We start from the raw sequence: 11,520 nt of genomic DNA, 5'->3' as shown, positions 1-11,520 counted from the left end.
GGGATCGGAAGCTCCGATGAGGATCGGAGGCACCTATGATATTACGTCATCCATGACGTGTGGCTGGATCGGAAGCTCCGATCAGGATCGGACGTTCCGATCACCCCTATCCGGAGTCATCAAGTGATATTTTGACACGTGGCAGATCAGGATCTTCGGAAGCTCCGATGGCAGGATCGGACGTTCCGATCGAGGTTCGGACATTCCGATCAAGGATCGAAAGTTCCGATCGTTGTCTATAAATAGAAGGCCGAGGCCAATTCCGAGTCCTCCTTTCCTTTCTAGTCCTTTTGGAGCTGTTCTAGTCTTCTTAGGCTTGGTCCGGAGGTCGGCGGGGCGTTCGGTAGTCGTAGCGGAGTTGTGCCCAAGTTCTGGAGGCATCGACATCAAAGGGCTAACGACGGACGAAGAGCAGACTATAGGCGTGGACCTAGAGTTGGTAGAGCTTGCACTGTTTTGAGGTACGAAAGTACTGTTCGAGATATCCTGACTGAGTATGCATGTATTATGTGACTGCATGATTTATATGCCATGATATTATGCTGCATTCATTTGCATCTTGCTGTATCTCCTTCGAGATGTCTGTTAGTAGGGTTGTACCCTATCCTGTTAGTGGATGGACTTCCATCGATTTGGGTCCGGCGTATCCACGGTTATCTCGGTATGGGAGCCACCTCCTGAAGCGACGGCACAGCGTGCTACATACCAGGGCCCGGTCTGTCTCTGTTATCTGATCCTTGACCTCGAGTCTATAGGGAGTTCACTTTGCATGCATGTATACTCATACTCTCGCACTGAGCGTTTTATGCTCACGTCTCGTACTCTGTATTTTCTGGACACCCTATTTCATGGGGCAGGTTTGCGATTGGACGAGGAGGGTGGATCCAGGAGGGGCTAGTCAGTGGTTGGCCAGCTGGAGCTTCGTCTAGGTTTTATTACTGTTGGTTGGGTTTTATACAGCTATTCGATTTGGTTGTATATTATTGGATAATTACAGATTCCTTTACTTGGGATTGTATAATGTTATTGGTTTCCGCAGTTTTATTCTGATATCTGTTTTATTAAGTTAATTGCATGCCTAAGTTCTGTTTAGTAGGTGATCCGGGTAAGGGTCACTACAATTCTTTTGGGATCCCGAATATGAGACCACGTAACAACTCAACGACTCTCCCAATAGAGGTGGTGTCACGTATATCATACCCCTAGACTTTGGTGCGACTATAAGGAGTATGCTGGCGCTAGGTGAACTTCTACAACCCAGGCCACTCGCAGTATAGCCCCCAAAACGTCTAAATAAAAAGGGTCGTTCTGTCCGCTGAAATCAAAGGTTTGGCTAATGATGAATTCATACGAAAAACATAAAACATTAAGCCATATAACAAAATCTCAATCAACACAAAATACAAGTTCCACATACTAGAACAAGTATTGATGCAAGTATGTTATTTAAGGGAAAACTCAAGAACCAACTGTTTCGAGTATGCTATCCCGCTAAACGATGACTGCTGGTACCTTTCGATACGATTAGCTCCAACTCTGGATAAGCTAAAATAAAAGGTTATATTAGAAACTATACAACCTAGCAACAACAACTTCTCAAGGTAATCTCTTTGCCGTTCTTTGTCCAACTCTTCGACAATCGACTGTTGCTAACTCTAGGCTCGACAAACTTCAAACGAATCTGAAATAAAGCCAAGTAGATCAATATCGACACTCAAACTTCAAAAAACACGATTCGATGAATTCAAACTATTCGATAACCAAAACTCAAATTGACAAGAATCTTGGATGTCATGAAAAGCAAACACGACTATATTAAAATCACACCCTCAGTTCAATAACAAAAAGACTCAATAATGTTGTCCCGATCTTTTGAAACAAGTAAGTTTGGAAAATCCACCTCTAATTTACAATGAAATTAGCAACAGATAATCACAGTTTTTTTGGATATCCACCTCTAATTTACATTGAAACCAGCAACAGATAATCACGAGATAAACAATCGATCTCAACGAAACCTTCAGAGGAACCTGTCTCGACAATCCACGAATATAATCAATTGACAAACGCCACAAAGTTTATAAAACTTTGATAAGTTTGATTTTTGGATAAACAAAGCAAAGCTTTGACATAATTCTATAAAGAATTATAATTGATAAAAATCAATAATCAATAATCTTCATTGTTGTTGTATGTTGGAAAAACTGGCGGTCAGATCAATCACGATTGATACCCGGTGCAGCGGAAGTTTAAAATTTTTATCATGGAACAATTCCATGGTGTGGGTATCAACCATTCAACGATTAAATTATTGTGTGTGTAAAATTCAAATAACAATTATTAAATTTTACCTTCAATCTCGCAACGAGATTACTGGACACCAACAGATTTTATCTGCTCTTGTTGTCTCTCCCTGGAACCGATGAACTCCTTCAATCAGGTCCACGAACAGAGGTTTAATCCCTCTGATAGATTGCACTAGAAAATCTATCAGAAGTTTTCTGCGAAGAGAATAAACGAATCTGATTCGTTTTTCCTTACTGCGATTCAAAATCACAGACCGGAAAATCTCGGGCAGAGTATGGGGAGGGTTCGGCCGAAACAATCTTTGAGAGGAACTAGGGTTTTCGATTTTTGCTCTCAAAAATTATGACCTGTTGTGTGTAATTTCTGTACTGAAATAACTTATTTATAATGCAGGCCACTAACACCTTAGGGCCCATTAGTCATAAGCTGGGGCCCGACAAGCAAAGCCCGCTCGTTCAGAAATTAATATAAAATTCATCGTGACTCCGATTGATGAACTGATTTCACCAATGTGCACAGAAACCATTTCTGCACATTTTAAAGTCAAAATAAATTTTCCTGAATCCGAATTCAGTGGTTTCCAAAAATGTCCATCCCTATGTCATTTTAGGAAATCCTACTCCCTCACTCTTATTTAAGAAGTCCAACTCCTTAGTTCATTAAATTTAACTCTTTAAATTTAACTATCTCAACGGGGATTAAAACTCCATTACACTATGTGACCCTCAATGGTTCAGGGATACAGCTAGCCGTGGGCTCACAACTCCTTGTGACTCGGAACAACACTTTCCGACTTGCCCAACGAATCATGGTAAAGCGCCTAGCAACATCGCCCCATGATTCCCTAGGTATCACTGATAGTGCCTACAAGAACCAGTAGATTTTGGTTAGCGTACAGTACGGTCCCTTCATCCATATATCCCGATCGAATCAACAACCATTGGTATATCGAGAGTCGCTCAAGATTCGATAACTATGCAATACATCTTGAAGATCAAATTAGTGACATCGCATGTGCTACTAAGAAACCATTTCTTAAATCACATCAAGTACTCTGGCCAGAGGTTTGTCACACTAATATCTCCTCAGATCGCATAGGATATCCACACTCGCAAGTATGTGGTGAATCCTTGACAACAATGCATCGACTCCTATATGTGTCGTAACTGTACCCAATCTCGACACCTGATGACCCCCATAGAGTCGGTAAACGAGTCAAAGCACAGCACTAGCATATAGAGTCTCCATGATGTTTCAAGTCGTAAGGACTAATGGTGTACAAACAAAACCGCGGACTTTATCCACTCGATAAGTGATAACCACTTGGAAAGTCCGGATAGGGTAGTTCGACTATTCATCCTATGAATATCCATTTGCATGCTTCGAACATCTCCATGTTCCCTACCAATGAAACGTGGTACTCCGCATCGCAAATGCTAGTCTCAAACTCGAGCGATCCTTATCCTTATTATCGGACGGCTCAATCGACTAGGAACAATTTAGAATATACAGTGACTATAAGATGTATTTCATGATAGACATCTCCATGTTCTACCACATCTTACATACACTATAGTATATTCAAGGTCTTTATCAAAACAACAATAGTATATCATAATATAACAATATGAAGTAATATAAAGTCATTGCCATTAAAAAGTGTAAATAATATTAAACAAAAGATTGTTTATACAAAGAGTCATCAAAGCCCATAGCCACACAGTTGGCTCACTGGGCACCCACTCTTACAATCTCCCACTTGCCCTATAGCCAACTAGTCATACTACGTAGACCCATTGCTTCGCGATGTTTGTCAAACAATGGTCCTGGCAAGGGCTTAGTAAGCGGATCAGCGATATTGTCTGCAGAGGCCACTCGTTCGACAATAATGTCTCCTCTTTCCACAATCTCCCGGATTATGTGGTATTTTCTCAGTACGTGTTTCGATCTTTGATGAGACCTTGGTTCCTTTGCTTGAGCAACGGCACCCGTGTTGTCACAGTACACCGGGACTGGACCAACAAATTCAGGAATGACGCCCAACTCTTGGACGAACTTCCTCATCCAAACGGCCTCTTTAGCAGCAGCTGATGCTGCAATGTATTCAGCCTCAGTGGTGGAATCCGCTGTGGTGTCCTGCTTGGAACTCTTCCAAGAGACAGCACCGCCATTGAGCATGAACACAAATCCAGAGGTTGACTTCGAGTCATCCACATCACTTTGGAAGCTAGAGTCGGTATAGCCTTCCAATTTGAGTTCTCGTCCTCCATAAACCATGAACATATTCTTAGTCCTTCGCAAGTACTTAAGAATGTCCTTCACGGCTTTCCAATGCATTTGACCAGGATTAGACTGATATCTGCTCGTGACACTCAGAGCAAATGCTACATCCGGTCTGGTAGATATCATCCCATACATGATACTACCTATAGCTGACGCATATGGTACATGTGTCATATTCTCTATCTCTTCATCAGTCTTGGGACACATAGACTTGGATAGAGAAACTCCATGACACATGGGTAGATGTCCTCTTTTGGACCCATCCATTGAAAACCGTTTCAATATGGTATCGATGTAGGTTGATTGAGTGAGTCCTATCATTCTCTTAGACCTATCTCTATAGATCTGTATCCCAAGAATGTAGGATGCTTCTCCCAAATCCTTCATCGAAAATCTACCTGATAACCATATCTTTGTTGACTGCAACATCCCTACATCATTCCCAATGAGTAGGATGTCATCAACATAAAGTACTAAGAATGTCACCGCATCCTTAACTACTTTCTTGTACACGCAAGGTTCCTCCGGGTTCTTGATGAAACCAAAATCTTTTATTGTTTCATCAAATTTCTGGTTCCAACTTCTTGATGCTTGTTTTAGACCATAAATTGATCTCTGAAGCTTGCATACCTTATGCTCGCTTCCCATGGATGTGTACCCCTCAGGCTGCTTCATATAGATTTCCTCCTTAATGTCTCCATTAAGAAAAGCAGTCTTCACATCCATTTGCCATATCTCATAGTCATACCATGCAGCTATGGCAATTAGGATTCTTATGGACTTGAACATTGCAACTGGTGAAAAGGTTTCGTCATAGTCAACTCCTTGCCTTTGAGTATAACCTTTAGCCACCAATCGCGCCTTGTAGGTCAATACCTTACCATCAGGCCCAAGCTTTCTTTTGTAGATCCATTTACACCCTATCGGAACAATTCCATCGGGAGGATCTACTAAAGACCAAACTTGGTTTGTATGCATCGAATCCAATTCTGACTGCATAGCTTCAAGCCATAAATTCGAATCCGCATCAGAAATTGCTTCCTTGAAGTTTCTTGGATCACATCCAATGTCGGGTTCATCTTGATCCCCTTCAAGAAGAAGACCATATCGAACTGGAGGTCTAGAAGTCCTTTCGGATCTTCTAGGTGCAGGCGTGTCCAGCAATGGTTCCTGAGGTGTAGGATCGTTATTTTGTATTTCGGGTTCTTCTCGAACTTCTTCGAGTTCCATCATCTCGCCTTTCTTATCCAATAAGAACTCCTTCTCCAAGAAGGTGGCATTCCTAGAAACAAACACCTTTGTTTCAGCAGGATAATAGAAATAATATCCGATTGAATTCTTCGGATACCCTACAAAATAACATAAGCTGGATCGACTATCCAACTTATCTCCCACTGTCCGCTTCACGTAAGAAGGACATCCCCAAATCCTCAAGTACGAATACTTAGGAGCTTTGCCATTCCATAACTCGTATGGTGTTTTGTCCACTGCTTTAGTGTGGACGTTGTTCAACAACAATACCGCCGTTTCAAGCGCATAGCCCCAAAACGAAGGTGGAAGCTCAGTGAAGCTCATCATAGATCGAACCATGTCCAACAAAGTTCGATTACGACGCTCCGATACACCATTAAGCTGTGGTGTCATAGGAGGAGTCCACTGAGAGAGAATCCCATTCTCTTTCAGATAGTCCAAAAACTCGGTACTCAAGTATTCTCCACCTCGATCCGATCGAAGTGCTTTAATACTTTTACCTAGCTTATTTTCTACTTCAGCCCTGAATTCTTTGAACTTTTCAAATGCTTCAGACTTATATTTCATTAAATATAAATACCCATACCTTGAATAATCATCAGTAAAGGTAATGAAGTAGGTGTGGCCATGTTGAGTCTCTACTCTAAATGGACCACAAACATCTATATGGATCAAATCCAACAGATTTTGTCTACGCTCAGGTTTCCCCTTAAAAAGGAGATTTAGTCATTTTTCCTTTTAGACAAGATTCACAAGTAGGTAGAGAGTTAATATCAGACATATCAAACATGCCCTCTCCCACTAGCTTGTTCATCCTTCTTGAGAAAATATGAACTAGCCTAGCGTGCCATAGGTTTGCCGGGTTTTGACTATCGTTTTTCCTTTTGTTTGTTGTAGCCGGTTTATCAACATAATTCATTGGAACGTCTTTTAGTTTTAAATTGTATAGATCGTTTTCAAATTGTCCATTTCCAATTAAACATTCATTCTTGTAAATATTGCAAATCTCATTCACAAAATTGCAAGAATAACCATCTCTATCTAGCATAGAAACAGAAATAATGTTTTAATTAAATCTGGAACAAATAAAACATCTATCAAAAGTAACTTAAAACCGTTCTGCAAAAATAAATATTTCCCATAGCTATGGATTTAACTCTGGAACCATTCCCGAGCCTTGACTGGGTCTCACCCATCCTTATCCTATTACTTCTTGTTATCATTTGCAACTCATTGCAAATATGAGATCTACATCTGGTATCCAATACCCAAGAAGTAGTATTAAGAAAAACATTTATTTCAATGTAAAACATACCCTTTGCAGTTCGCAACTGCTTGGGGTATTCCTTGCAGTTACGTTTCCAATTACCGGGTTTCTTGCAGTGATGGCAAACTTGTTTAGACTTGTCCAATTTTGCATGTAACATTTGGCCTTGAGATTATGGTCCAACCATTTCTCTAATTCGGCCAACCTTTCGGCAGTTACATCAGCCGGGGCTGTTTTCGGAGAAGCCTTTTCTAACACTTAGAAAATCTTTTTCCGAACTTAGGACAATCTTAACTTATGGAATCATTCTGTATTGTTTGCGTCAATAAGTTTGTTTTGTTGGAGAACAGAAACATGTGGATTACTGAGATAAAACAGACAATTATCGATGATTGTTTAAATAATTTACTAAGACATAAAATTGGCGAATTTTATTTTATGAATCTCACTCCCACTATTTTAACGATTTCACCACCCTCTAGTGAAAACGGGAAACTTTTTCCTTAGTGAGAACATGGAGTCCAATTGACAAACTTATGGTCCCGAATAATATCAGCCAACCATAATTCTCAAAAGATAGAGCCCAATTGCTTCCAAAGCAACCCCCATGTATTTACCTCATGTCCAATAAGGGCCCAATAATATGACGCCGTTTAAAGTGACATGTCAAGATGACCCACCAATATTAAGTTGTGATGGACGGTCGCCATGTGGATCCCATGGGAGTTCCACCCAACTTACAACATTTGTCGATCCAATGTACAGCTTTCCGACGGACGGGCCCCCCCAATAATATGAGCCGGACCGTATCCGCGGGTAGCATCACATACATTGACCGTTGATGGAAGGTAGGAACATTTAAACAATATTTAAATTTCCTTTATTTATCTTGATATAAATTTTAAATCATATTTAAAATGAGGGATTTTATTTATAAAAATATTTGTCTCATCATATTTAATTTATTGCATGCATTGCCGGATTCACGCAATTTATGTCTAAACATGCATACAATCATAATATCACATATTATATAGGATGATCGATTCCATTTCTAATTGACCCGTGGTTGCCAATCACGGGTCTTAGTCCAATCCTAGGTAATATGCAGTATGCAAATGCAATCCTATTACATATGCTTCCAATTTACATTTCTTCAGTCTTCATTGTCTGCTGGGCCCACCATCTTCAAATCTTGATCTCCCACTAAATCTAATGTATTTACAATAAATAACAATGACAAGTAGGGGATACATTTTTAGGGGGTGGGAACGGGCTATAAACCAAGCCCACTTTTATTACATATGACATTCATATCGGGCCATAAACCAGGCCCATTAATAAAACCAACAATAATAAAGACAAAATGTAAATTCCTAACATACACCTACAAAATTGGTCATGGCAATCGATCATCCTTATCCAATAACATTTAATTCAAAATTAATTTATTGGATAACATGCTGTGGCAATTCAAATTTAAACAAGATAAAATCATATTTTATATAAAATCTCATTTCACATATAAAATCATATTTTATCTCTATATCAAATAAAATCATATTTTATCTATAAAATCCAATTTTACAAATAAAATCATATTTTACTTAATATATCATAAGATCATATCTTATCATCAATTGTACCAAAATAATTGATTTCAAAATTCAATTTACGGATAAAATATTAAAATTTTCCAAAAATTCAAATTTATCCAAAATCAATTTTAAAATTTACGAACTCGAACAATTCGATCCGAAATCTCGTGAACCAGTCAAAAACAATTTTTGACCGGACCAAAAATAAAATTTTAAATATTAAAATTAATTTTTAAATAAAAATATAATTTTTCCCGCGGGCCGCCCGGGACACTCCCGGGCCGGCCCGCACCCGGGGCGCGGGCCGGGGGCAGCCCGGCTGCCCCCTTAGGGCAGCGCCTGGCGCCGCCCCTGGGCGGCGCCGAGGGGATTGATACCCGGTGCAGCGGAAGTTTAAAATTTTTATCATGGAACAATTCCATGGTGTGGGTATCAACCATTCAACGATTAAATTATTGTGTGTGTAAAATTCAAATAACAATTATTAAATTTTACCTTCAATCTCGCAACGAGATTACTGGACACCAACAGATTTTATCTGCTCTTGTTGTCTCTCCCTGGAACCGATGAACTCCTTCAATCAGGTCCACGAACAGAGGTTTAATCCCTCTGATAGATTGCACTAGAAAATCTATCAGAAGTTTTCTGCGAAGAGAATAAACGAATCTGATTCGTTTTTCCTTACTGCGATTCAAAATCACAGACCGGAAAATCTCGGGCAGAGTATGGGGAGGGTTCGGCCGAAACAATCTTTGAGAGGAACTAGGGTTTTCGATTTTTGCTCTCAAAAATTATGACCTGTTGTGTGTAATTTCTGTACTGAAATAACTTATTTATAATGCAGGCCACTAACACCTTAGGGCCCATTAGTCATAAGCTGGGGCCCGACAAGCAAAGCCCGCTCGTTCAGAAATTAATATAAAATTCATCGTGACTCCGATTGATGAACTGATTTCACCAATGTGCACAGAAACCATTTCTGCACATTTTAAAGTCAAAATAAATTTTCCTGAATCCGAATTCAGTGGTTTCCAAAAATGTCCATCCCTATGTCATTTTAGGAAATCCTACTCCCTCACTCTTATTTAAGAAGTCCAACTCCTTAGTTCATTAAATTTAACTCTTTAAATTTAACTATCTCAACGGGGATTAAAACTCCATTACACTGTGTGACCCTCAATGGTTCAGGGATACAGCTAGCCGTGGGCTCACAACTCCTTGTGACTCGGAACAACACTTTCCGACTTGCCCAACGAATCATGGTAAAGCGCCTAGCAACATCGCCCCATGATTCCCTAGGTATCACTGATAGTGCCTACAAGAACCAGTAGATTTTGGTTAGCGTACAGTACGGTCCCTTCATCCATATATCCCGATCGAATCAACAACCATTGGTATATCGAGAGTCGCTCAAGATTCGATAACTATGCAATACATCTTGAAGATCAAATTAGTGACATCGCATGTGCTACTAAGAAACCATTTCTTAAATCACATCAAGTACTCTGGCCAGAGGTTTGTCACACTAATATCTCCTCAGATCGCATAGGATATCCACACTCGCAAGTATGTGGTGAATCCTTGACAACAATGCATCGACTCCTATATGTGTCGTAACTGTACCCAATCTCGACACCTGATGACCCCCATAGAGTCGGTAAACGAGTCAAAGCACAGCACTAGCATATAGAGTCTCCATGATGTTTCAAGTCGTAAGGACTAATGGTGTACAACCAAAACCGCGGACTTTATCCACTCGATAAGTGATAACCACTTGGAAAGTCCGGATAGGGTAGTTCGACTATTCATCCTATGAATATCCATTTGCATGCTTCGAACATCTCCATGTTCCCTACCAATGAAACGTGGTACTCCGCATCGCAAATGCTAGTCTCAAACTCGAGCGATCCTTATCCTTATTATCGGACGGCTCAATCGACTAGGAACAGTTTAGAATATACAGTGACTATAAGATGTATTTCATGATAGACATCTCCATGTTCTACCACATCTTACATACACTATAGTATATTCAAGGTCTTTATCAAAACAACAATAGTATATCACAATATAACAATATGAAGTAATATAAAGTCATTGCCATTAAAAAGTGTAAATAATATTAAACAAAAGATTGTTTATACAAAGAGTCATCAAAGCCCATAGCCACACAGTTGGCTCACTGGGCACCCACTCTTACATTGTATTCAATAATGAATGAATATGTTGTATTTATAATACAACTACAAAATATTAAAAGATAACGCAAAATAATATAAAATATATCAAAAGATATTATCTAAAAGTTTTCTAATAGATTTATAATACTCAAAATAATCAAAAATACTCAAAATAATAAAATAATAATCAAAAACCCGAAAACACACAGTACATGCCGTACTGTGTGTAAATCCCGTACTGGCGCCTAGGCGCTTGAAACTGGAGCCTAGGCTCTGAAGCTGTCCGAATTGTGCATTATTCTTCAAAAATTCATATTTCAAAATCTAGCCGTCGGATCCAGCCAAAATTTTAACCGTAGCTTCATAACATCCTAAATTACAATTTTGACGGTGAAGATTGGATTTGGATGTATCTAAAGTTTCCAGATAATTTCAGTCATCCAACTTGAGCTCCATGCATTCCAACTTGGCTCTCATGCTCTCCAACTTGATTCCCATGAATTCCAAACCCTTCAATTCTTGATGGCAAATTATGAGAAAAATCTTGAAAAAATATGAATCTTCGATAGCTTTTTAAATTCATATCATAAATCGGCGGCATAACGACTATAAACTGATCAAACCGAAAGCGTAG

The sequence above is a fragment of the Henckelia pumila genome, chromosome 4 (genome assembly GCF_033568475.1).
Source record: "Henckelia pumila isolate YLH828 chromosome 4, ASM3356847v2, whole genome shotgun sequence".
NCBI classification, from domain to species: Eukaryota; Viridiplantae; Streptophyta; class Magnoliopsida; order Lamiales; family Gesneriaceae; genus Henckelia; species Henckelia pumila.
Note: the sequence above shows the minus strand (reverse complement) of the source record.